This window comes from Chelonia mydas, chromosome 1 (assembly GCF_015237465.2).
Source record: "Chelonia mydas isolate rCheMyd1 chromosome 1, rCheMyd1.pri.v2, whole genome shotgun sequence".
In the NCBI taxonomy this organism is placed as follows: domain Eukaryota; kingdom Metazoa; phylum Chordata; order Testudines; family Cheloniidae; genus Chelonia; species Chelonia mydas.
The window spans coordinates 324,942,045-324,966,079 of NC_057849.1; the positions used below are offsets into that span (position 1 = coordinate 324,942,045).

Here is a 24,035-nt window from a genome sequence, read left to right on the forward strand (position 1 = left end):
AATTGTGAAAACTGTAAAGGAACACCAAGCTCTCAATAATGAGAAGGTTGGGCTTGTGGTTAAGGTATTGGCCTGTGCACCAGAATATCTGGGTTCAATTCCTGGCTTGGTTTCAAGTTTTCTGTGAATCTATTGTACCTCATCTCCCAGTATATAAAATGGGGATAACATATTATTTTCTCTGGCTTGTCTATTTATTCTGTGAGCTTTTCAGGAAAAGCTTTCTAGTATATTTACAGTGCCCAGTGTAATAGGACTGTGATCTCAACCAGGGCCTCTGAATACCACTGTAATTGAGAGAATAAAAAAAAGTAGTAATTTTTTTAAAAGTAATTTAGGCGGGGTAAGAAAACAGCAACATCAGGAAAACATGAGGAAAGGTCTACTTTGCTTCTTGAGACTACAGTAACATAACCCATTTATAGTAAAACAGTAGAACCTCAGAGTTATGAACAGCGGAGTTACGAACTGTCTGGTCAGCCACACACCTCATTTGGAACCGGAAGCACTCAATCAGACCGCAACAGAGATGAAAACCAAACCAAAACAAAAAAGCCCAAATACAGCACAGTACTCCGCTAAATGTAAACTACTAAAAAAAGAAAGGGAAAGTTTAAAAAAAGATTTGACAAGGTAAGAAAATTGTTACTGTGCTTTTTTTTTCCATTTACATTAAGATGGTTAAAAGCAGCATTTTTCTTCTGCATAGTAAAGCTTCAAAGCTGTATTAAGTCAATGTTCAGTGGTAAATTTTGAAAGAACAACCATAACATTTTGCTCAGAGTTATGAACAACCTCCATTCCTGAGGTGTTTGTAACTCTGAGGTTCTACTGTAAAATAACTATTTTCCATGTACGTCTTAGTAAGGCTGCCCCTGAAAGCGAAAAGAGTGCTATCTGAGGCTTTGTCTACACTACACACAACTGGAGGCTGAGTGCAGTGAATGTGCAGCTATATCCTGCAGTGAAGAGCCTGCTGTGTCCACACTACAGTGTGTAGTTACACAAATCAATGAAAGGCTCTGGCAAGCAGGAGACAGTAGGGGAAAGCTTCAGCAACTCCTCACTACTGGAGCCTTTCAGTGTGGCGGGGAAGGGCTCCAGCAGTGGGGACATGGCAGAGCCTTTCCTGTCGGCCTTCCCCCGGCCAGAGCCTTTCCCCCTGGGGGACTCTTTTCCTGAGCAGGGAAGTCTCCAGCAGTGGGAAGGCACTGCTAAAAATAGCAGTGTAGATGTGGATACATGGTGTGGGTGAGCAGAGAGAGCATAAGTACTCACACCCTTTGGGCATGTCTTTACATGTCATCTAAGCCATGCCTCACTAGCTGCACTGCTGTTTATACCCAGGCTAGGGGGGCTACGTGGGTATGCATTCAGAACTGGAGTGCAACTGAAATCAATGAGGGACGCTGCTCTAATAGAGAAAATGTTTCTAACATCTCTTGGATTGAATCGATGGACATTTGACAGGTATGCTCTGTGGGTACTTTTTATTCTGCATTTGACATTCTAGCAGTGTTTTAACCAATTCTTCATATTCAAAATATATAATGATCTGGGCTGGAATATCCATGCATGTCACGTTGCAGTTGAGACACCCAGTCTCACTCAGCCACTTTCACCTGCTCTGCATCCATTCTAGCAATTTTTTAAAATAAACTTGGCAGTCAAGGAAGTCACTCCAATTGTGTTTCGAAAGCTTCACTCCCATAGCAGCAGCAGTCACACTGACCCCTGATGTATCACGTAACACATCAGTCTGAAAGGGAGATATCTAGCCAACCTGTCTCCAAAGGTCCTTGATCTCCCACAGAAGGAGGTTATGTCTCTCTGCAGATGTCTCTGCAGGGTGTTTCAGAAATAGTTTCTGAGCAAATTGAGGCTTTCTTGTACTGGATAGAAAATATTTATAGCCTTTGTGACACTAACCAAATATATTAGATCCCCAGCTGCATTTGGCAACAACATCTAATACATGGTGTTCAATCTCATAACACAAGCAGTAGCTGCAGGAAAATTTCCTGCTAGCTTCTCTCCCCTCTCATTTCTGTCTGGAGTCTTAGGTTAAGAGGACTTGCTAAAGAAGGGCAATGGTAAGTGTTAACACTTCGGTTCCAGGAATCTAGATTTCTTTTTGCAAGATGCTTTACAATAGCACAGTCAGGAAGAATGTGAAAAAATCATGCCAAATCAGCTTGAATTCCTTCTTTGACAGGGTAACTGGTTTGGTGGATAGGGGGAATACTGTGGACATAATATACCTTGACTTCAGCAAGGCTTTTGACACAGTCCCACGTGACATTCTGATAATTAAGCTGGAGAAATGCAGGCTTCGTGAAACTACCATTAAGAGGATACAAAATTGGTTAGACAACCGCGAAGAGTAACTGTTAATGGAGAGATGTCAGATTGGTGGGGGGTCTCAAGTGGGGTTCCACAGGGATCTGTTCTCAGTCCTGTTTTGTTCAACATCCTTATTAATGGCCTGGATGTAGGAATAAAGAGCATACTGATCAAATCTGAGATGTCACAAAGCCAACACTTTGGATGATAGAGCTAAAATTCAGAAGGATCTTGATAAATTGGAGAACTGGGCTATAGACAACAAAATGAAATTCAGCAAAGATACATGTAAGTTGCTACACTTGCTCTCCTCCTGCTTTTACCAGAGGAAGAAGAGCTGTGTCACCCTGGCTTCCCCTTACTTTAACTCCTGCTGTTCAGCCTGAAGGCTGGTTGCTGCAGATCACCCACTGAAGAGTATAATGCTGAATAACAGAGGGGCATTCAAGGTGCGGGAAAAGAGGACAGCAAGATTGGGCCTCATGTTTTAATGTACAACTCCAGTTTGCCCATGGCCACTATACATCACAACAACCAGCAGAGGGGCGCATGGTCTGCCTATGCTGAATGAAAATGTCAGGCTCATTTTGGGGAGAATCCTAAAAAGGGCCAGAACTAAGTCCCTAAAAACCCAGCTTTGAACCAAAAAAACACCCAAACAAACAAACAAACAAAAACATTGCCAGTTTCTCTGTAACAAATACAGAGTTTTAGATGAGTAGAACTGGATGTTTAAAAGTAGAGGAGAATAGATAAAGCTGATAGATGCCAACCCCAGGCAAGAAGACACACTGTTGAAGACACTCTTTAAAATAAATGTGTCCCATATTGAAAGGGGAAAAAAAGAGAGATCCCTAAATATTAGAGCTCCTGAGGCATATCTCAGAGAAATAGAGCAGATTTAAATGCATTCCTCTGTATGGACGGAAGACAAGCAAAAAGAAAAGGAGAGACAAAGTAAGAGGAACACAGAAATGTGAGGAAATTACAGCCAGTTCCTTTCTTTCTTACTCCTTGGAGAAACCCCTCCCCCCACCTATCCCTAATCTAAGAATTTGCTTTAATATTTTAATGTTATATTAGTTATCCTACAATAAGCCATTCTTTATTGTTTGTTTTTTTCTGCTCAAAGCAAGCAAGAATTGTGCCGAGTCTCTAATTGATCTACCCTCTCTGAACATGCCCAGATGGCAAGGAAACGGTTTCTCCGGCAACAGGAACTATGTGAAATCTTTTAGTACCCTCCCCCTTTCCATCAGATTTCTATCTACTTTAAGCTATTCACATAGAAGCAACAATGAGGCACTGGACCTCTAGTGTACAATTCACATCCATCAGACAAAGTCATGGAGGAAAACACTGCAAGTGACCAGACCAGTAAGCATACAATGTTTGTTTCCTGCTATTCAAGTTATTAAAGAACCCATTGGTATCCAGAAAGGTAACAAGGTAAAAAGCATAGCTCACATCTAAAATACAAGGCATGTGTGTATAATTTCTTATCAGTCATGCTAATAAATTCAAGCGCAGTGGAAGAGAGGTTCAGGAAGGCTCTCAAAGATGTGCTGATTATAAATCATGGTGGCATATTATAGACCATAACTTTTGAGTCTTCTGAAAATATGGAGGCATTACAGTCACATACACCTAAAACTTGCTTAACACTGCATAGCATCCCAGTGCTCACCGGAATAGGCAAACTGGTTCAGAATATACAAAGCTATCTGATGTTTGATTCTAATTTCAAACCAAACCTATTTTTAGTTTTTAAGGAATATGGCTAAGTACCCTCTCACTCCCCAGCACACATCAAGTCTCCTGCCTTTCCTGAAATAAATGTCCCTTGAAGTCAAAAACTCTGGCAGGCTTGGCTGCCCTTAAGTCTCATGACTTCCTGAATTCCCCATGATTTAGAGTGGGGGACAGAGTTTGAGGAACTGAAGAGTGCTTTTGATCCAGAAAAGTCCCGAAGCCTGCCAGATTAGATTAGAACAGCCAGCCAGAGCAGGCAGAGAGAATACCTGATCAGAAGCAGCCTCCCCTGCTCCGTGGAAGAATTCTAAAAAAGGAGTGACATGGTGTGTTTGACAGTGGCCGAGGAAGATCACTTTAGAAGCTGTGTTTTGGATAGACTGTAGGGGAGCAATACAGGAATCAATGAGGACAAAGAGGAAAAGGTTAGGGCAATGCAGATGAGAGATGACCAGGGCATGAACATATGTTTTAAATGTGAAGACAGAAGGGAAAGGCTAGATTTTACGTTGTTCAGGAAGAAGTGGGAAAGATTGGATAGCAGCTGGGATATGAGGGGGATAAAGAGGGAGTGGGAGAGAATCAAAAATGATGGCTGTGATTCTAACTGATACAAAAGAGTATCTTATATACAGTGGATTCCTCTTTTTAGAAACCTCAACAGTTCCCAGCAAAAAGTTATCATTATCTGGAAGTTGCCAATAAGTGGAAGGCGGGTTCTTAGGGCTGGGATGTGTCGAGCGTGGACCCCCAGTGCCAGGGCAGGATGCGGCCCAGAAAGCTCAGGGAGAGACACCATGCAGCCCTAGTGCTTCCTTCCCTGGCTACAACCCCAAAAACCTGCCTGTGGCCAACGCCTTTCTTCCAAAAACCACTGTTAGTAAGAGGCATGCCTGTTGCCAATATCCGAATCCCACAACATTAAAGTCAATGGGACAGGATCAGATCCCAGTAAAATGTTGCTATTAAGCAAAAGTTAATATCAGGATTGCTATTAAGTAGAATCTACTGTTTATTTGTTAAACAAGAGTGATCATAATAAATCCATGTGTTGCAATATACAAATCATACATTCCTGACAGTCAGATCTGGAACCCTGCTTCTCCAAGCTCCAAAATGCCAGGTCTGTACCACTTGAGGAAACAGAAATCTCCTTTAGCTAACAGTAGTGGTAGGTCCTAGATCCTCTCTTTGGGCCAAGCTGCTAGATAGCAACACCACATGTGCAAAGCCAAGAGACACTGCAAGGTAATAGGATTGAGTAACATGGGGAACTGAAAGTGAGGGCTGGCAGTCAGAAGAATCAATTGCTCACCCCATACCCCAGAATCTATTTGAAAGGAAGGCACAGAGTCAGCTTGATACAATTCTGCCTACTAGATCTTTAGGCAAATTAACAACACCCCCTCTCAATAGTGTTGAATACTGCTGATAAATCAACCCATGCCCTTAGCCCTTAGAAGATCACCCATCAGTGTAACTAAAGCCAAAACCATATGAAAAAGGTTCTAGGATTTGTAGGAGGCAAAGTGATGTTGCAATAACCTTTTTGGAGAAGAAAAGACTGGAGGCTGGGGGGAGTTGGCAGGATCACTAGTGGTGAGTGATCTTTTCTTGAGCAAGGGCCAGGCTATAGTCTGTCTCAGCATTGTTAGCAGATTGCCAACACTGAGGGAGGTGCTGTCAATCATTGCCAATAGAAGCCCCAGCCACTTTTCACTATTTTTCATTAGCCAAGAAAACCAAGTGCTAGCTTGAACTTACCCTCTACTCTGGTACCCTCCAGCTGTTTTTTCTGCTGGAGTGGGCTACCTGGCCAATAGGCTTTTGCATTTAATATATTATACAACATACAACATGCATATAATTGGCATCTAACTACGTACATCGTTCTCCACTAGTGATGCTGCCTATCTCCCCTAACTGTCTCAACTCCATTTCTCCATAGGTTTTTAATCCTACCATTATTATTCTATTCACACATTTTTTCCAGCAATCAGAAAGGTTACCCTGTTTCTGAACAATGGTTACTTGACTTTTATAACAAGAAACACTCAAATTGCTTTGTTTCTGAGGGCACTGTGATTTTGCCATCTTGCATTGGGCATTTCCTCAGGTTATGTTCATGGCACTTATTAACATGCACTCACTTCTTTGCTTAGGGAACGTGTGAGCTGAATCCAGTCAGACATTACCCTGAGAAGAAACTAAAAAAAAAACTAAACAAAATCTCAGAACTGCCTAACCAGCATCACTGTGGAATCATAAGGCAAAGCTGCCTGTAGCCTAGAAGAATGATTTGTAGAACCATCATTCTCACTGTTCTAGAAATACAATTGTAAGATAGCAGTGGGGGCTGGGAAGATCTGATTGCATTACATTTCTCTGTAAACGCATCCTTAAGTTTGCAACCCCTGGGTGACTTAACAGTAAATCAAACCCATCCAAAGATTCTAGAAGCTAAGGCTCAAGGAAAAGTACTCCTTTTCTTTTTGCGAATACAGACTAACACGGCTGCTGCTCTCAAACTTACACAAAGTGGCAGCACTTAAACAATAGGAAGAGCTTATATATAACCTTGGCTATCAAATACTCTATTCCCCTCACCTTTTTTTTTACTTTGAGGGAATGAGATGCAATTGGCCAACTAAGGCGATAGAAGACCCCAGGGAGGTGTGTGGCTATGTGTTAGGATGGGCATTTAGGTTACAAAGGATGGCGGTGTCATGACCATGATTTGGAAGGGGTAAGACACATCCAAACAAATACAAGGTGGTGCAATGACAACATCAAGGCATGTTCTGAAGCAAGTTTTATCCTCCTAGGACAGTGTCATCCCGCTTTGTCGAATCATCATACCGCAACTTCATTATGCTGTGATGCTTTGCGAGACCCCCCATTTATTCTGGAACCTTTTAAGTATTTCACAAGCCAGGGTCAGAGGATAGCAGGCCGCTCTTGAAATCCAAAAATTCTTGGAAAAAGCGGGGAACCTTATTTTGTTTACTGATTTTTGTTCGTTTGCATTTGGCAAACACAAATTTTGCTTTCATGGGTTTCAAACTAGCTGGAAATGGTATGGCTCACTGAAGTTTACCTCCCTGATTGTGCCCAGAATCTTTGATGATGACTGCTGCTGCACAACTCTGGGAGAATAGAAAGCTGTATTCCTCCTTCATAGTAATATTTAAGGGAAATCTCAACAGAAGGGGAACTTTCAATTTTGTTTTCATTATTCAATGTACTTTAAAGCAATATCAGTGAATTTCCCACAGAAGGAAACAAACCACCATTTTTTAAAAGCAGTCCTTAACTGACATGGTAAGTAGTTCCTTGAACCAGACATTTATAAGGTCTGCAAGCTTTTCCCACGCAGTAGGCATCCTTAACAAATGTGTCCGTAAAATGTGTTCAATAAAAGCAGATGGAATCTTTCATAAATTGCTCAATTTAAAACTACTACATTGATTTTCATCAAATTTAGCTGATTTAAGTTTTAATGAGCTCTGCAGAACAAACCAAGTCTAATGTTTCCAGCTTTTGTTTTTCTTGGGTTATAAAGAGTGAAATTTCTTACCAGTGTGTCAGGGGAAACTATACATTTTTACACTAAATAATGATAAACTGTACCAATTTCATTCAACATCCCTACCCCCCAACAAACAAGCAAACAAACACTTTTTCAGCAAAGACCAGGAATGGAAAATTTCATATCCTAAAGCAATTTGCCTGGGAAAGTTGAGTAATTGTTTCTGCTGAGCAAAGGGGTTAAAAATGGAGGTTTGCAATAAACCTTAACTATAGTGGTTACTACCATCCACCTGTTAAATGACCACAGTACATTAGAAACAGAAACTGAGCTTGCTATTAAAAAAGACTGGATGATTTTAATGGCTATTGATAACCTTTGTGGTTATGCAAGCTACAGTGGGTCACCAAATCACATGCTAGAAGGTGTAAATTGATCACACAGAGGGGTCAAAAGAGTATTCAACCCCTCATGTATGCCAGTTGTACCTTTGATGAAGTGCATTATGGTGGTGGTATTCTCCTTTCTGTGAAGTCACAGACAGATTACTCTGTACGGATTCAGTCTGGTCCCCATGGAAAATCCCATTTCTACATTGCTAATTGATATGGACTCTCTCTCATGCATCACAATAGGAACTTAGGTCCTCACTTATACATATAGAAAAGGAGTACGAGTGGCACCTTAGAGACTAACCAATTTATTGATTAGTCTCTAAGGTGCCACTCGTACTCCTTTTCTTTTTGCGAATACAGAATAACACGGCTGCTACTCTGAAACTTACACATATGCTTAACTTTGCTTATTGTGAGTTGCCCCATTTATTTCAGTGATGTTGCTCTTTGTGCATAAAGTTAAAACACATACACAGATCCTTGTAGGACGGGGGCTTTATTTGCTACTGATATTTCACCCAAAACGAAGAGTGCTGATGACCAGCTTCACAGATCTTCCTTGGTGACCACAGTACAAATTTGTTGTGTATTTCAACATGGATTGTATCTAAGCAAAAGGTGTTACAAAAAGCAATCCCAACAGGGATTCAAAGTCACACTCCTCCGCAGTAAATATTTCAGATTGAACAAATACCTTTTTCTGTTGTACAGGATAAAACCTACATTTATTAAACCTATACAAACAATGAAATTGTCTCTCTCGCCTACTCCCCAGTATAGATGTACATTCTTTGGAATCACTGAAAAGCAAATAATGTGACTATGTTAATCAAGGGAGAGGCAATAAAACAGCCACACACAGTCAGAAAACTGAAATACGATTTCTAGCAGGTGAACAAAACGTGTTGTAAAAAATATACACAAATAAAGAAAATAGTTTAAGATCCAAAATCAACGATGATGTAGCCTAAAAATACACTAAAGTCAATATATTTAATTACAAAATAGTTACTAATTTCCTCTTCTACTTACCTGCCTCAGCCTGAGTTTTGTTCACAGCTCTGTGTTGTTACCCAGTTGGCAATTGTAGCAGAGGAATTGCAGAACCCTGAAGTCAAAGTCTTGGCAGGCAAATCGTTCAGTTCACCTTTAAAGTTTGAGGCATGTACAACTAAACTGCGTAAAGCTCAGAGGGTATCCTGGGGCCAGAAAGCTAAATACATGCACTGCCAGGTTGATTTTCCATGGGGAAGTGAGTTAGCAACACTTCTGTAATGCTCCTCATGACCTCAAGAACCAAATTACTTTGCTTCTATGAAATGAATGAACACCAAGCATCCTTCGAGACTATGCAGCCCTTCTTTCTACTCATTCTTAACTTTCCCCTCCACAGTTCTATATTTGGTGTCAAATATTTAATCAGGTTCATTTATCGTCACTGGAACACTGTCTGACTCACTCCCTGATTATAAATAGAAGAGCACAAAGGGCCTGATCCTGGGAAGCGCTGAGTGGTCTCAACCTCTACTGAAGTCAATGGGTAATGAGAGTGTTCAAGCACCTGCTGGATCAGCCCCAAACTGTTGTGCACCTCTAATCATGTCTAGAGTACTGGATGGTTTGGAAAACATCCAAGACTTAAGAACATGAAAGGCGTGTGGTTAGGAGACAGGGTTCTCTTTCTGGTTCTGCTGCTGACCTATTGTATAACACTGGGCAAATCACTACACCTCTCCATCTCCGCTTCCTGATCTATAAAATGGGGGCTTTCCTTTGTAAATTGATTTAAGATCTAAGAATGAAAAATGCTTTATAATAGCAAAATATTCTTATTTTATTTCTCATTTTCCACCTGTAAAATTTAGAACAAACAAAAAATAATAATCTTGAGCAGCCAAGCACCCTAACACTCTACTCTCAAAACTACAGTAGTGACTCTAATAAAATCTTTTTAAAATAACCTCATAGGTCTAAATGTGAATCATTAAGGGTTTTAAATGTTTCAAGTCACGGAGCTCTTACACTGAAAGCTGTGTCCTGTTAAACGTATGAAAGCTTCCTTCCCTTCTGCAATCTTTGTATTTCCCATTACAATTACGTCACTGTGTTTTGCCCTGTATAATAACCCTGCGCTTCGCAAATTGCCTTAACCAGCTCTTCAAAAGGCTAACCATGAATGACTTCCAATTAATATGAGCACTGCACGGTCAGCCCTGACCAGGCCTATTCTACAAATGCTTACAATGCAGGGCTCCTCATTAGCCCCTACTGTGAGAACAGGGGAGAGAGAGAGAAGATAAAAGGAAAAGGGGGAAATGGGGAGAAAATAACGAGTGAAATATCATTGCCTTTCTGTATTCTGTCTTAATGAAGATCCGCAGTGCAGCTTTAGAAAACAGGATACAGCATTTAAAGCGGGACTGCGTTGCAGCAGTTACTCGTGCTAAATGCAAAGGTTATGTCAAATGTTTGGAAATTGCCTGCTGACAATGGCTTCTCCAATTCACTAAATATCTTTCGTTCAGATAGGTGTTTAACATATCAGGGGTCTGCACAATGGTGCTATCAGTAGTTCTGCTAAGAGAGGGATCATTCATTGGAGACTCAGTTCATAACAACATGACTTTACCCAAACCATCTCTCCCCATTTGTGGATATTTATGAAGATATAAAGAGGCTAAGCAAGTCAGCTTAGGTATGTGCCATTCACTCACTGTATGGTATGTCTAGACTAAAGCAAATTAAATTAAAGTGCAAATGTGTGTACCTTTTTAATACAATAATATTATATGCTCAGTTAAACCTCTTATCCGGTCTAATTTTCAAGGTATTAATAATTGGGTTTGCTATAAATTAATTTAAATTCAGTTCCACATAGTCCCTTTCACTGACTGGTGTAACTCCCAGCAGCCCCTGCATTTCTGGTGGATCAGTAAGTCTAGGTGACCCTGGTAATCAATAAATCTAGATGATCCTGCAAATGCTGACACTTCGCAGCAAGGAGAAGAGCATGTGAAATTTGTCTTTAAAAAAAAAAAAAAGCACTCCCAGCAGCCCTCCCACTTTCTCTGACTGTCACACTGGTGAAGGGGATGGGGGTGAAAGAAGCAACAAACTGCAGGTAAAGCTGTAAAAGCTCTGCCCCTTGCCATAAGCATTTCCAGCGCTGACAAGTAGCTAATCGTTTCTTAAAAGCTGCCTTCATGCTCTGACCATTTCCAGCTCCAGTCTTGGCTCCTGACCAGACATATGTGCAAGCAGATGCCCATACATGAGTCAGCTGTTGGTCACCAATGCAGCAAGATCTCTGGAAAACCACCCACCCAGGGATTCTCCTTTTTGATTGATGCCAAAGAATTAATAATTTATCTGTGGAAGGCGGGGAGTGAGGAGGATGGAGCCACTGGGAAAATGGGTGGAGTGAGGATGGATATTTTGGGGGAGTTAGGGCAAAGGGTAGAGAGAGACATTTCTAAATTAGGGGGAGCAGTTTGAATTTGTGCTGTAGGGCACATTATTATTACATGGCTGGAAACAAAACTCTCTTTCCTATTGGCAATGTGGCACTGTTCCCTAATTTACATTTATTAGTCACAGTGTCTAGTCTAGCTGTGTCACAAGGGATGGGATTTCCATCATTTCCCTTGGGAGTTAAGCTCACAACCTAATCTACCTCACTGCCAGCAAGTTTGTCTTGATTTTCAGTGTTAAACTTCCCCCACTACTATGCTGCCATAAATAATTCCTCATTGTCCTTGGTAATTACATCCTTCTCATACTGTGTGACACTTACATCCTCTCCGACACATCAACATCTACCCCCTCCTTGCATCACTCCACTGGCTTCTCACTGCATCAAATTGTAGCTTCTTGTCCTCATCTCTAAGGACATACATTATATGGCCCCTCAGTCCATCTTTTCACTCATTTCCCTCTTCTCCACTCCCACCTCTTAATCCCTTCCATCCTGCTGCCTCTTTCACATGAACCAAGCTCCCTGTCTTCATCTACCAACTGCCATCTCTCTCCTTAAAATCCACCTTAAAAGCAATCTCTTCTTGTTCTCATTAGTAATGCCCAGTCTCTTGCACTATTGTCCTGAGACAATCAGGCGCAAAACCGAACTCACAGCCCTGAGGGAGCAGGAACTCTGGTTTCTTAAAGCCACCTATGTGTTCTTCCAATTCTAGAAGGGCTTAATTGTGGCAGCATGCCACCAGGTTCCTATGGATGGCAGCATTGTCCAGAATTTTCTCATGCTAAATGCTACTGGAGTAATGTGTCCGGTTCTGGTAACCACACTTCAGGAAAGATGTGGACAAATTGGAGAAAGCCCAGAGGAGAGGAACAAAAATGATTAAAGGTCTAGAAAACATGACCTACAAGGAAAGACTGAGAACATTGGGTTTACTGAGTCTGGAGAAGAGAAGACTGACGGGGGACAATGATAGAGTCTTCAAGTACATAAAAGGTTGGATGGTCCAGCTTAACACAGGATAAACACAACTTCTCATCTAGTTAATTATTACTAAGTAAACATGTTTAAATCAATTGGATCGATTGGTTGAAAATATGAATTGATACCTTTTGAAGTACTCTAACAATAAAAAAATAATTGCACTTCTCTGGCACATTTTTATTTTATTGCTAACTCACTGATTGAGGCCCCTATCAGGATACATTTGTGTGCATGATTAACTGTAGACATGAGAGTAGCTCTCCATAGAACATTTCATTTACAGAAGTGTTTGCAGGACCAGGGTCTAAATACTGTATATAGTTAATATGCAACTGACTAACCTAAATGATTCAATTATTATTATTGAATTCAATATCAATTAAGGCTACCATTTTCAAAAGTCACTAATTTCAAATGCTTCAATATTTGGGTGCCAAATCAAGACACCTTGGGCCTGATATTTAGAAGTGTTAGCCTCCAAGATTTGCATCAGTATGTGACAATAACATGGCTTATACCTAAATATAGACCTACATTTTCAAATGTAGGTACCTAAAGCGAAGCATCTAAATGTCTATGCAGGGACTTATATTAAAGCAGGCTGAGTTTTGAAAGTTGCTTATGTCCCATTGACGTCAGTAGTTTCTAAGTCTGAAAATTATGGCCACAGTTGTTTTAAAATAATGAAGTTACATTCATTAGAACCAAGAGAAAGAGGTCTTAATGTTTTCATTTACATTTCAGCATTTACTCATTTAGCATCAGTACACTTAAGCGAACAGCGCAAAAGCCAATATCAATAATCACATTCATTTTTTTGTTAATTAATAAATGCTCCGTTAAACCCGAATACCTGCAGTTACCCTAGCTGAAGGGGCTAATGCAGATCAGTAGGTTTTCACATTACTATTTGGTGTGCTCAGAGAACAGTTGCTAGTGAAAGTAAATGTGCAGACACCTTTCAAGTCCATTTTTTTCTCCAGTAATTTGCCTATATTTGTTTTCAAATGTGTTTTAGATTCAGCGAGGATCACAATGAGATGCTGATACCATTGGATCGGTGTAGGAATGGCCAGACAAATACGCATGCTTCCTCTTTGCTTTTCTCAACACCTTATGGCATCAGGGTCTCTCCTCAGCCATGGATATGCCTATGCAGCAACTTGAGAGTTGTAATTTTTAGTGCACAGACATACATGAACTAGCTGTCTCAAGCTAGCATCTAAAAATAGCAGTGTGGCTGCGATGGCATGGGTAGTGGCTCAGACTACCCACCTCAGTACAATCCCACCTTACCCCCCTGGGTACATGCTTGGGTGGTTAGCCCGAGCCACCGCCCGGGCTGCTGCAGCCACACTGCTATTCTGAGGCACTAGCTTGACCAGAGCTAGCATGTGGCTGTCTACCTGAAAATTACACCTCTCAGCTGCTGTGTAGACATACCCAGTGACGGTTAGTCATGAGAAATTTTGGGTGCATGTGTAAGGGTTGTGTGTGGTGTATGTACATCCATTAGGTAGTACATCAACCTTTTAGTTTCTGAGGACCCGTCCAACATGCTATGAAAATTCCACAGCCCACCGGTGCCACAATAACTGGTTTTCTGCATATAAAAGCCAGGGCTGGCATTAGGGGGTGGCAAGCCGGGCAATTGCCTGGGGCCTCATGCCACAGGTGCCCCCTGTGAAGCTACACTGCTCTGCCTTCGGCTTCAACCGCAGGTGGCAGGGCTCAGGGTACAGGCTTCAACCCCATATGGCAGGGCTTCGGCTTTCTGCCCTGGGCCCCAGCGAGTCTAATGCTGCCCTTGCTAGGCGGCCCCCCTGAAACCTGCTCATGGCCCCCCAAAGGGCCTGGGACCCCTGATTGAGAACCAGTGAGACAGAGGACTGAGACTATAAGCAAAGCTTTAATTCATGTCTCTAGTACATTGTAAACATATTTATTTATGAAACGTGTGGAAGTCCTGTGTCTTCAGACCAGTTACAACCTGGGCAGGAGCAGCAAATGCTTCCCAGTACTGCCCAAGCAATGTGCTTGAACCCTGACCTGTCCTGGAATGACCACTTCTAATGGTAAGAGAGTAGTTGAGTTCTTACATAAGTCCCTTGGAAGACCTGTATGAATTTAAACTAGAGCTGTGCCTAACAATGCTTTGCACGATTGCAACTGTGTGCTAAGCCTTATAGACACTACCTTCTTCTGTAGCTCTGACTTGTACCAGTTGAACGGATAGGCATGGTACAAGACAGACAGAGAAGCCAACTGGCACTCTCCAAAGATCCTAAAAGAAGGGGCCACTGGTTCCCAACTGCAGTGGGGAGGGGTATTGGATGGGAGGTTGTGAGGCTACTGCCCTGTGAGATGGGATGTGGGGAGATATTCTATGATGATTTGCTTTTGAAGAATCCAGACTTCCATGCACCCTGACAGGTCTACTCCTAGCCCCGCACCCAAATTTATGTAACCAATATGAAGTGATCCCAGCAGGGTTAAGCCATGATGACACACTGTCTTCCTCTCACCAAACCTGCTCTTCTTAAACAGAAGGAGTACTCGCAGCAGCACTGTCATCAAACTATCAATCCTCAGACATTGCAAAGTTACTAGAACCCGTATTATAAAATACTCAATGGCAGACAGAGAAGGGAAAAACTGCCCTTTAAGGATGTTTTGAAGATAAAACAATTATCTTCCTTAAATTACACATTGATATTTAGTTTAATGTACCTTGAACATTAAGTTACATTATGTGAAATATTGTCCTTGAAGAAGTTTATAACAGAAAAACTGCAGTATTTTATCATATTATTTTTTAATAATGATACACATGATTTTCAGCAATGGTAAAAGCTAGATATCACCGTGGCTCTAAGAATGGCTTTGAGGCCTAATCCAAAGCCCAGTGGAGTGAATAGAAAGGCTCCGATTGACTTCACCGGGCTTTGGATTAGACCCTTTACTAATTCCACATTCACTATTTTTTATTTATCTGCAGATGTTCTATTCAAATATATCTCTATCTTCCATCTACACTGAGTAAAATAAACAAACCAGGAGATCTATGAATCTTTCATACATCATGTTTATTTGATCCAATAATAAATCATAATAATTAAAGTAGATTGCAGAATGAAACCATAAACAATATCTACTTATTCTTACGTTCATTTTTAAATAGAAATCCAAGAGAAAAACACAAACAAACCTCTCTTCCACCTTTAGTGTTGGTGTTAGGGAAATATTTATGTCGGTCTTCACATATTGTATACATTAAATTTTATAAATTGGATAATGAACCAGCCACAAAAGCATCTCTGTGATTGATGCAGCATAATTTGCCAGATCAGCGTAAATAAGTATTTTAATAGAGCTATGAAATTACAGTGGTATATAACGAAGCAGAATTATCTGTCTGGAAATGGGAAGTTTAGGATCTTTCAGAGAGGCAGGGGCAATCGTAGGCAATATTCTGGACAATGTGCTTCAATGTAAGATAAGCATAATTTTTCTATTTATATTTATGAAGGCTAAATGGCAACTCAGCAAACTCAGGTTCTCTGTTTATCCTCAGAGTGTAAATGTATGGTGGGTTCAGCAATAGAGTGATCACCTGTCCAGAAGATTTGGATGGATCTGCCTGGAACTGGGGCAGAGTCATTTAAAAATTACTGTATGGATGAACTGATTATAACTCTATTGCTTTAGTTCAGTGTAAAGATAAAGGTAATTCATCTCTTGATTTTTGGTCCTGAAAATTCTCATTCACATGAGACCAAATCCTCATTCTCCTGGCCAAATCGTGAGAGATGCATAGCACTTACTAAACATCTGCAACCTCCACTGAAGTCAATGAGAGCTGCAGATGCTTAGTCTTCTGCCTGTTCATTTCAGTGGGACTACTTGCACGAGCAGGGTCTATTCCTGGGAGCAAGGATTTGAAGGATAAATCCCTTTGTTTGAATCTCATCAGACACCATACACACTATCACCCTAGATTCCATTTTTTAAAGACTGTATGGATACAATAAGCGATCCAAGACAAAAAAGCAACATTTGTCATGAGTTCAGATACTTTTTTCTGAACTCTGTTCCAAAACACTTATCCTAAAAAGACCAAGGAAGTTAGAGCACAGTATGGTTAGAAATATGATCTAACTAAGAACAGTGCCAGTACTAAAGTTTCAATATCAGTTACTCTCTACACAGATGGAGCACGGGCACCCATCTCCATAGCATCTGAGATGCTGCATGCCCACGATAGTCAGGAAAGATGCTGGACTGAAAGGGCCAGAGAACAAAGTCCTCTGCTTTCTCCCCAAGGCTGGCGTTCTGCAACTTATCCCATGCAGACAGAACTCTGCACATGGGGGAGGGAGCGGTCCCAAGACTTAAACAAGACACTCAGTTTAGACACAGAGGTTCGCTGCAGAAAAGCAATTAGAGGACCAGGATCAAAATGGGCAACAAAAAGGTGAAACACAGGTGTGACACAGGGCTAGAAAGAGTTACACAGCTAGCAGGCTAATTGACCCAGATTCAACCTTTAGAGACCTATTAGTAGATAATGGTTGTGTTTTTTGTGTGTTTACATATATATAGTTAGAGGTTGACAATATAACCAAACAGTTCTTGTCTATCGTTGTATTCTGTTAATTCAGAAATTAGAAGGAAATGTTAACATTTAAATGAACCGTGAATGTAGTGATGATAACTGTCTTAATTTCTGTTGGAAGTAGGTAGCAAACTACCTGTAACTGACGGGAGATAGGCAACTGCCTTATGTTAATCCATGTAGCTAATTACCAGTGATGCTTAGGAAATAGGAGGTTATTTCAAAGGTACTATTCACCCAAGGAACTCCTGCTGTCAGAAGGCTGGCAATAGCTTGCCAGGGGTCTATAAAAACTCATGTCCCTGATCCTTTTTATCTCAGATCTGCTTTAGCTTCGTCAAGGGAAGTTTGAGTTGCAAGACTGAGTTCTCCAGTTCCATTCTAGATCACCCTGATATTGGATATTTGGACATTGGACTATAACCTGATGAACTGATTCTGGAAAGGACTCTTTGCAACTCTAAAGCTCACCATCTCTACAATGAAACTGACCTAAGAACTGTATTCATACCTGTATGTATAATGATGTGTTAACCAATATGCTCTCTCTTTTTTAAAATAAATTTTAGTTTAGTTAATAAGAATTGGTGGAAGCGTATATTGGGGTAAGATCTGAAATATTCATTAACTTGGTGGGTAATGTGTCTGATCCTTTGGGATTGATAGAACTTTTCATATGATGAACAAGATTTTCAGTAATCCTCATCATATTTGACTTGGCTGTCTGGGTTGGAGCTCAAGGCTGGGTTGCTTTAAGGGAACTGTGTTTTCGCTTCAGGGTAACCAGTAAGGTATTGTAGAAGCTGTGTTGTTGCGGGCTTGGTGAATCTAAGAATTAGAATAACCACCAGTTTTGGGGATTGCCTGCCCCATTATTTGCAGTTTGCCCTAACTGAGCAATCTCAGCATGCCTACCCCGGGATCCTGGTCACAACAGGTATTGCAAGTGCCCCCACATCAGTCTGGCAGTATGTCACATCTTTGTTACTAAGGGATCACCTCTAGAAGCGAGAGGTTACTTCAGTCTTCATGGTTCATTCAGTCATCAGCCTGTTGGGACTATGACAACATTGTCCAGTGGAGACACTTGTGGTAACAGTTATATGATGTGGACCCTTGTCCACAAAAGGCCTGAACCTACTCCCATTAAATACAATGGAAAGACTCCCATTTAAATCAATGGGAATTGATCTGACCTTAAGAACTGCACAGACAGTTCCCATATGATACTGATCATCTGTGTGGTTACTAGTTGTGTGACTGCACTGTAAGTTGTGACACATTGTGAGCTGGTAACGACTTTGATCACTAGGTTTAGTTAGGTCACGTTTGAAATGGTGACACAGAGATATAAGACTCTAAGAGGCATCCAGTTCCTTTATTGGGAAGTGGGTTTTTGTTTTGTAATAATTGTGTAGTGCAGCAAATAGACTTTCCATTTAACAAACGATGTTACTGGAAATTAGACTTTGTTACAATGTTGAAAATAGGGAACCACTGTGTTGCTTTGTTTGGTGCTTAATATTATGATAGTATTTTTGTTTTTAATTAATTAAGAACTCAGTACAGGTACCTTAAGAATTATTAATTTAAACGATAAATAGGAGCATGTTGGAATGCAATAAGCAAAACCTGTAGGATAAGAATCAAGTCATTTAGAGGCTTGCTACTGACAGAAAACTAAAAGGCCCCAATGGCTCACTTTTAATTATCAAATAACTTAATAATGTTACATTTAAAATAATTACATGTAACCTGAAAGAAAGCCATTTTTCATGCATGCCTCGCATTTACTGGAGCAAAGCAAAAGCACTTCACTCTTCTTAATGTCAGAAGAAAAAGTTAAATAAATAAAGTCAAAGACTTTTTAATGCAGTTTTTCCTTTCTGGGCTCCACTGAACTGTCTTAGCAATTCTTTCAAAAGTCAACTCAAACATGATACAGCATGAAACCATTAAGCACATCATTCAATAAGAGAAGGAACAAAAGTTTTACTTATGACAACTATGTGGAACCCTTGTTGTGAGACACTGCAGCATTAGAAAGCCACTGATGTCGCAGTACACTGTAGAACAGGGGTGGGCAAACTTTTTGGCCTGAGGGCCACATTGGGTTTCCAAAATTGTTAAGGGAGGCTGTGTTTCCCCAAACAGCCAGGCATGGCCTTGCTCCGCCTCCTATCCGACCCCCCGGCTTCTCGCCCCCTGACGGCCCCCCATCCAACCCCCCTGTCTCCTGATGACCCACTTGGGACTCCTGCCCCATCCACCACCCCCTGCTCCCTGTGCCCTGACCACCCCCGGCATCCCCCACCCTTGACTGCCCCCTGCAGCCCCATCCAACCCCCCTCCTTCCTGAGGTCCCTCCCCTCCCCGGGACCCCTGCCCCATCCAACCCCCCTGTTCCCCACCCTCTGACTGACCCAACCCCTATCCACACCTTGCCCCCTGACCACCACCCCCAACTCCCCTGCCCCCATCCAACCCCCCCTCCCCTTACTGTGCTGCCTGGAGCACCGGTGGCTGGAGGCGCTACAGCTGCACCGGGTCAGGCCACGGCTCTGCAAATGCGCTGCCCGGCTGCCCAGAGCATTGCACCAGTGGCACAGCACTGTGAGGCTGTGGGGGAGTGGTGACAGCAGGGGAGGGGCCGGGGGCTAGCCTCCTGGGCCAGGAGCTCAGGGGCCGGGCAGGAGGGTCCCGCGGGCCATAGTTTGCCCACCTCTGTTGTAGAACATCCTATTTAGAGACAATAGCACTTCTGAGACATACTTTGGTGTTTCTTGTCCCACGTAATTTATTACTAAGGGGCATTTTTATCACTAGGAACATTTGTGTGAAAGCAAGTTTTGTTTCTTAAGAGCTCCCCCCGTCCCACCCCCCACCCCTTGTCCTTGCATAGCTCATTTTTCATTTTAAGTAATCTCAATCCTCTGTTTGTGATGGCCATGTAGGATTCTGAGCTAAATGGTTATGATGGCACCAATTATTATTATTACATTAGGTGAGGCATTAACCTGCAGAAGCTGATATACTCTTAAAGTCAACTCCTCCCTTTCCTGAGCAAAGCCTGAGGTTTGAGCTGCAGTGCTCAGTAAGGAAAAGGATCCTCTCTTCCCTCCCTGCAGGACACAGAGCTCCCACAGATTTGCTCCACACTCACATGTGAGGCCTTAGAGGTTGACCACATAGTTGCAGATTCACTAACAACGTCTCCGTCTCCTTCTTCCTCCAAACATGCTCTGTACAGCTGTGGATGGAGTTCCACGACACTCAGCTCTAGTTCCTGTGGAATATCTCAACGCAGAAGGGTGGGGGAAGATCATCCCAGGATGGGCTCTCTCTTCCTTAAACCCACCCCTTCTAGTACTATGAAACCATACCAATTGGACTGCCTTTTGAGATGGACATGGACCTAATTTTCACCTTAAAAATACCCCCATTTTAATGCAATCCCCAGTAACAATGGTTGAAGGTGAAAGAAAGACAGAGTAACTGAGTAGGAAGCAGAACTGTTTCTCAATAGAGCATTTTCCAATTGTTCCACATGGTGTCAGTAGCTCTCTCTCATTTTTTTAATTTAATTTAATTTTATTTATTTTTTACTTTGAGTTAATGAATATACATGCAATCAGGCACATCTACCTTTAAGCCATGTTTCAATTGTACAGTGGTTCCATAAAACTAGTAAATATCATTTTCCTATCACTGCCTACTTGCACTTGTTTTAAAATGGCCAGTGCAACACTTTAAATGAAGACTTCATTGTGACTCTCTAAAAAGCAGACTTTAACGGGAAATAGCCAGACTTCTTTTCTCTCCCTCTCCTCCTCTTATCCACTCAAGAGGCAGAAATATAAGCAAAATAAAGAATATGTTTCTGATGTAACCAGGAGTGAGCAAGTCCTATGTTACAAGGGTAAACAACAGACAAAAGTATTGCTTTTTTCAGACTCTAGGCCCACCCAAAATAGACCTGTTTTACTTTAATTGCACTAAATCAATAGACTGTATTGCAGCACATTCTTATTGATTTATGGCTGATGACATATGATTACAGCTGCTGCTATTTTTAGTGTTTCACTGCTAAGGAAGTGCAACTTTCTGTATCTATTAGTTGCTATGCTGTGTCTCTAGACTCCTTGGCTGTGCAATAAAATATGCGTCTCAAGGACTTATTTTGAATTTCAGATTGCCTTGTTAGTAAAAGAAAATTGCATTATGGTACAATGTATTAACCAGATCGATTGCTATTTGTATCTTTTAAACAAAATGTAAGATTCCAATCACTGAATAAATGTAATGGATTTAACAGTTGGTCTTTTAACAGTTTGTCGAATGGAGGAGTAGAAGGATAGGATGACAGTGACATTGTTTTCCAGTATCACTGGTACCTCAGATTGCCATTCCACACTTATCCATGCTATTCTTTACCTGTCTTTGACTGCACAGAACAGCAGCACAAGGTCATTGGACCTACAAACAGCAGAGGATAAGGCAACATCTTACCCTGCTAATAGAAACTAGACTAGGTTACAGAACCTGCAGAGTCTGGCAGCAGAAAACTATGGATGTAGCTGCTAACTTCCTCTTTGATGGTCTTCCCTTTTCCTACCCTGTCTGAGACCGAGCTATGCTCCAGTGAAATATCTCAAGCAGAAGGGTGGGGAAGAGACTTGGGTCGATTTCTTTGAATTACCTTCCTTCTCCAGCCATAAAACCCTCAACCACTTGAACTGTGTTCTCTCATCCAGTCAATCTTAATCAATAATACATTTTTTAAATTTCCCCTTTTAATCCCTTCCCCCGAAAATTGCTCTTGGAAGCTTACAAGGGCACAGAAGTTGTGGCCAATTGCCTTCAGACTCAAAACATGAACTGGCTCCCTGCCAAGTAGCTTGATTATCTGGTTTATGTCATGTCATTGTGTTTCCAGGGGCATCCCCAGCAGCCATAATGGGGATGGGACCCGCATTTGTTCATATACTCAAGCCCTTACGTCAGACACCTTCTGGATCCCTTGGGGCAAAAGAACAGCTCCCCAGCCAATCATCAAATATGTGGTCAATCTTTTGCCTCTAGCCAAAAAAAACACACACATACCTATGCTCTCTCAGTGAGAGTTCTCCAGCATGCTCAACCAGAACAACCCAAGGGAATATATTTGATCTGCCCCAGCTACTTCTGAATCAAAATGTGACCGCTACCTTACAAGTCAATGCCACAGCTCAATAGGAGATGCCAGAATCAAATATTTTTGCCTTCCCTGTAAAACTGCTGATTTGATTTTTAAAAAGGCGAATGTGTTATGATCACAAATAGTTTCCTCATGTGCATAATATGCTTCTAACACAAGCTATAACTTTGTGATTTCCACATCCTACCCTGCTGCTAAAACAATAACAAGGTCATCATGATACCAAGTGGAGGGCACAGTAAGTTCTGTTATGTAGTATAATGCAATCACCACTTCTGGCAGATGACTGATTTTGTATACAGTAGAGCACATGGTTTTTGCTAGATACTACATTGAAGCATTAAAATATGAAAAATTAGAGATGCAGTGGCTCTGGGGATTGATAACAGAACAAAGAACCCTTCACCTCTAGGTCAGGGGTATGAAACTGGCCCTGATTGCTAATGATCAGAAATCAGTCCCGTCTCACAGACATTCATGGCCTTGTGAAAGGAATTGATCATCTCAGCGTCCTTACTGTCAAACATCAAAAAGCCACCATCGCAATAGTCATTATAATTAATATCTGATTGGCTGTCTCTGCAAAGAGGCCAGCACCTGAGCACCTGATCTCAAGCCAGTGAAGGAAACTTAACGCTGCGGCTGCCTGTGCTGTACCTGCTCTGTGCCCAGACGGAGGGTTTCGGCCTTCAGCAGCCATGATTTTCAAAAATAGGTGCCTGAAGTTAGGCACGTAACTAAGTGGCTGGTTTTCACAAGCACAGAGCATCCTCATCTCCAGACAATGGAAGCTGCCCGTGCTCAGGTACCGATTTAGGAGCCTAACTGTAAATGTAACAGCTTAATTTGAGGTACCCACTTTTGAAAATCTCGGCTGTAAATCTGGCACCTTTCATTACCTTTGATTTTTATTTTAAATGAAAGGAAGATTAACAGAGGAATATAAATGCATGCCATCAACAGTATCATATAATGGAGTGTGATTTCTACCCCACTGCTGTATCAGATCCCATCATTGTCTAGTCTGAATATCAATAAAAGATCTCATTCTGTTTGGTGACTCCTATGCTAGGATGTAACCTCAGATGATCTTTGAAAGGAAGAGAAAATATTGAAAACAAACAAAAAGTTAGATATATTCCCAAAAGCTCTTGAGGAAAGAAATCCTAGTATGAAATTGAGCTGTGACTGCACAGTGCAGCAATCCTCAAATCCATAATATAGACTGTCTGTTTGGCAGAAGCATAGCACTGTTGTTAATATAGCTTTTCAGTAAAACTACTGTAAGGTACGGACATAAAACTTCACAAAGTTGATGCCCCTCCATAATGTTTCTGTTTTCAGAATTGAAAAATCAAAGTACAGCCTTAAGATAAATCTGGATAAAGTCATAATCATATATGTGGTGGTGATTACCACATCATAGATTGCAAACAGGAGCTGGGGAAGACCAGAAAGAGCTGTTGATATGGAATTATGAAGGTTCAAATGAGATAGTGGGGTCAGGTCAACTGCGCTTATCTTGTGGAAAAAGTAATTGGAAGTATAATAGTGCGGGAGGGGGCCAGGGTTCTCGTGTCATTGGGCAAGGGGAGAAGATCATGGGACATGTGGTAGCATACATGTGCAACAAATCAGCATTTTTTATCAGGTGGAAGGGAGGATGGATCATGCCACCCACTACGTTAGGGGGAGAGAAAGCACCACAAGTAGAAAATAGCAATGTTTCCAATATATTTTGTGTA

General features: G+C 41.5%; 1 protein-coding gene across 30 annotated transcripts in view; it reads right to left on the reverse strand.

The window, feature by feature from the left end:
* The window catches only part of MAGI2 (membrane associated guanylate kinase, WW and PDZ domain containing 2), a 1,127,025-nt gene that overhangs the window by 525,988 nt on the left and 577,002 nt on the right, over positions 1 to 24,035 (reverse strand). Inside the window, exon 1 of one of the 30 annotated variants that reach the window (XM_043552259.1) lies at positions 9,052 to 9,105. The exons of the other annotated variants lie outside the window; for them this stretch is intronic. The gene's annotated coding sequence lies outside the window, so the exon portion shown is untranslated. Of the gene's footprint in view, positions 1 to 9,051; positions 9,106 to 24,035 lie in introns of those variants that run through there. 30 annotated transcript variants of the gene reach the window in all.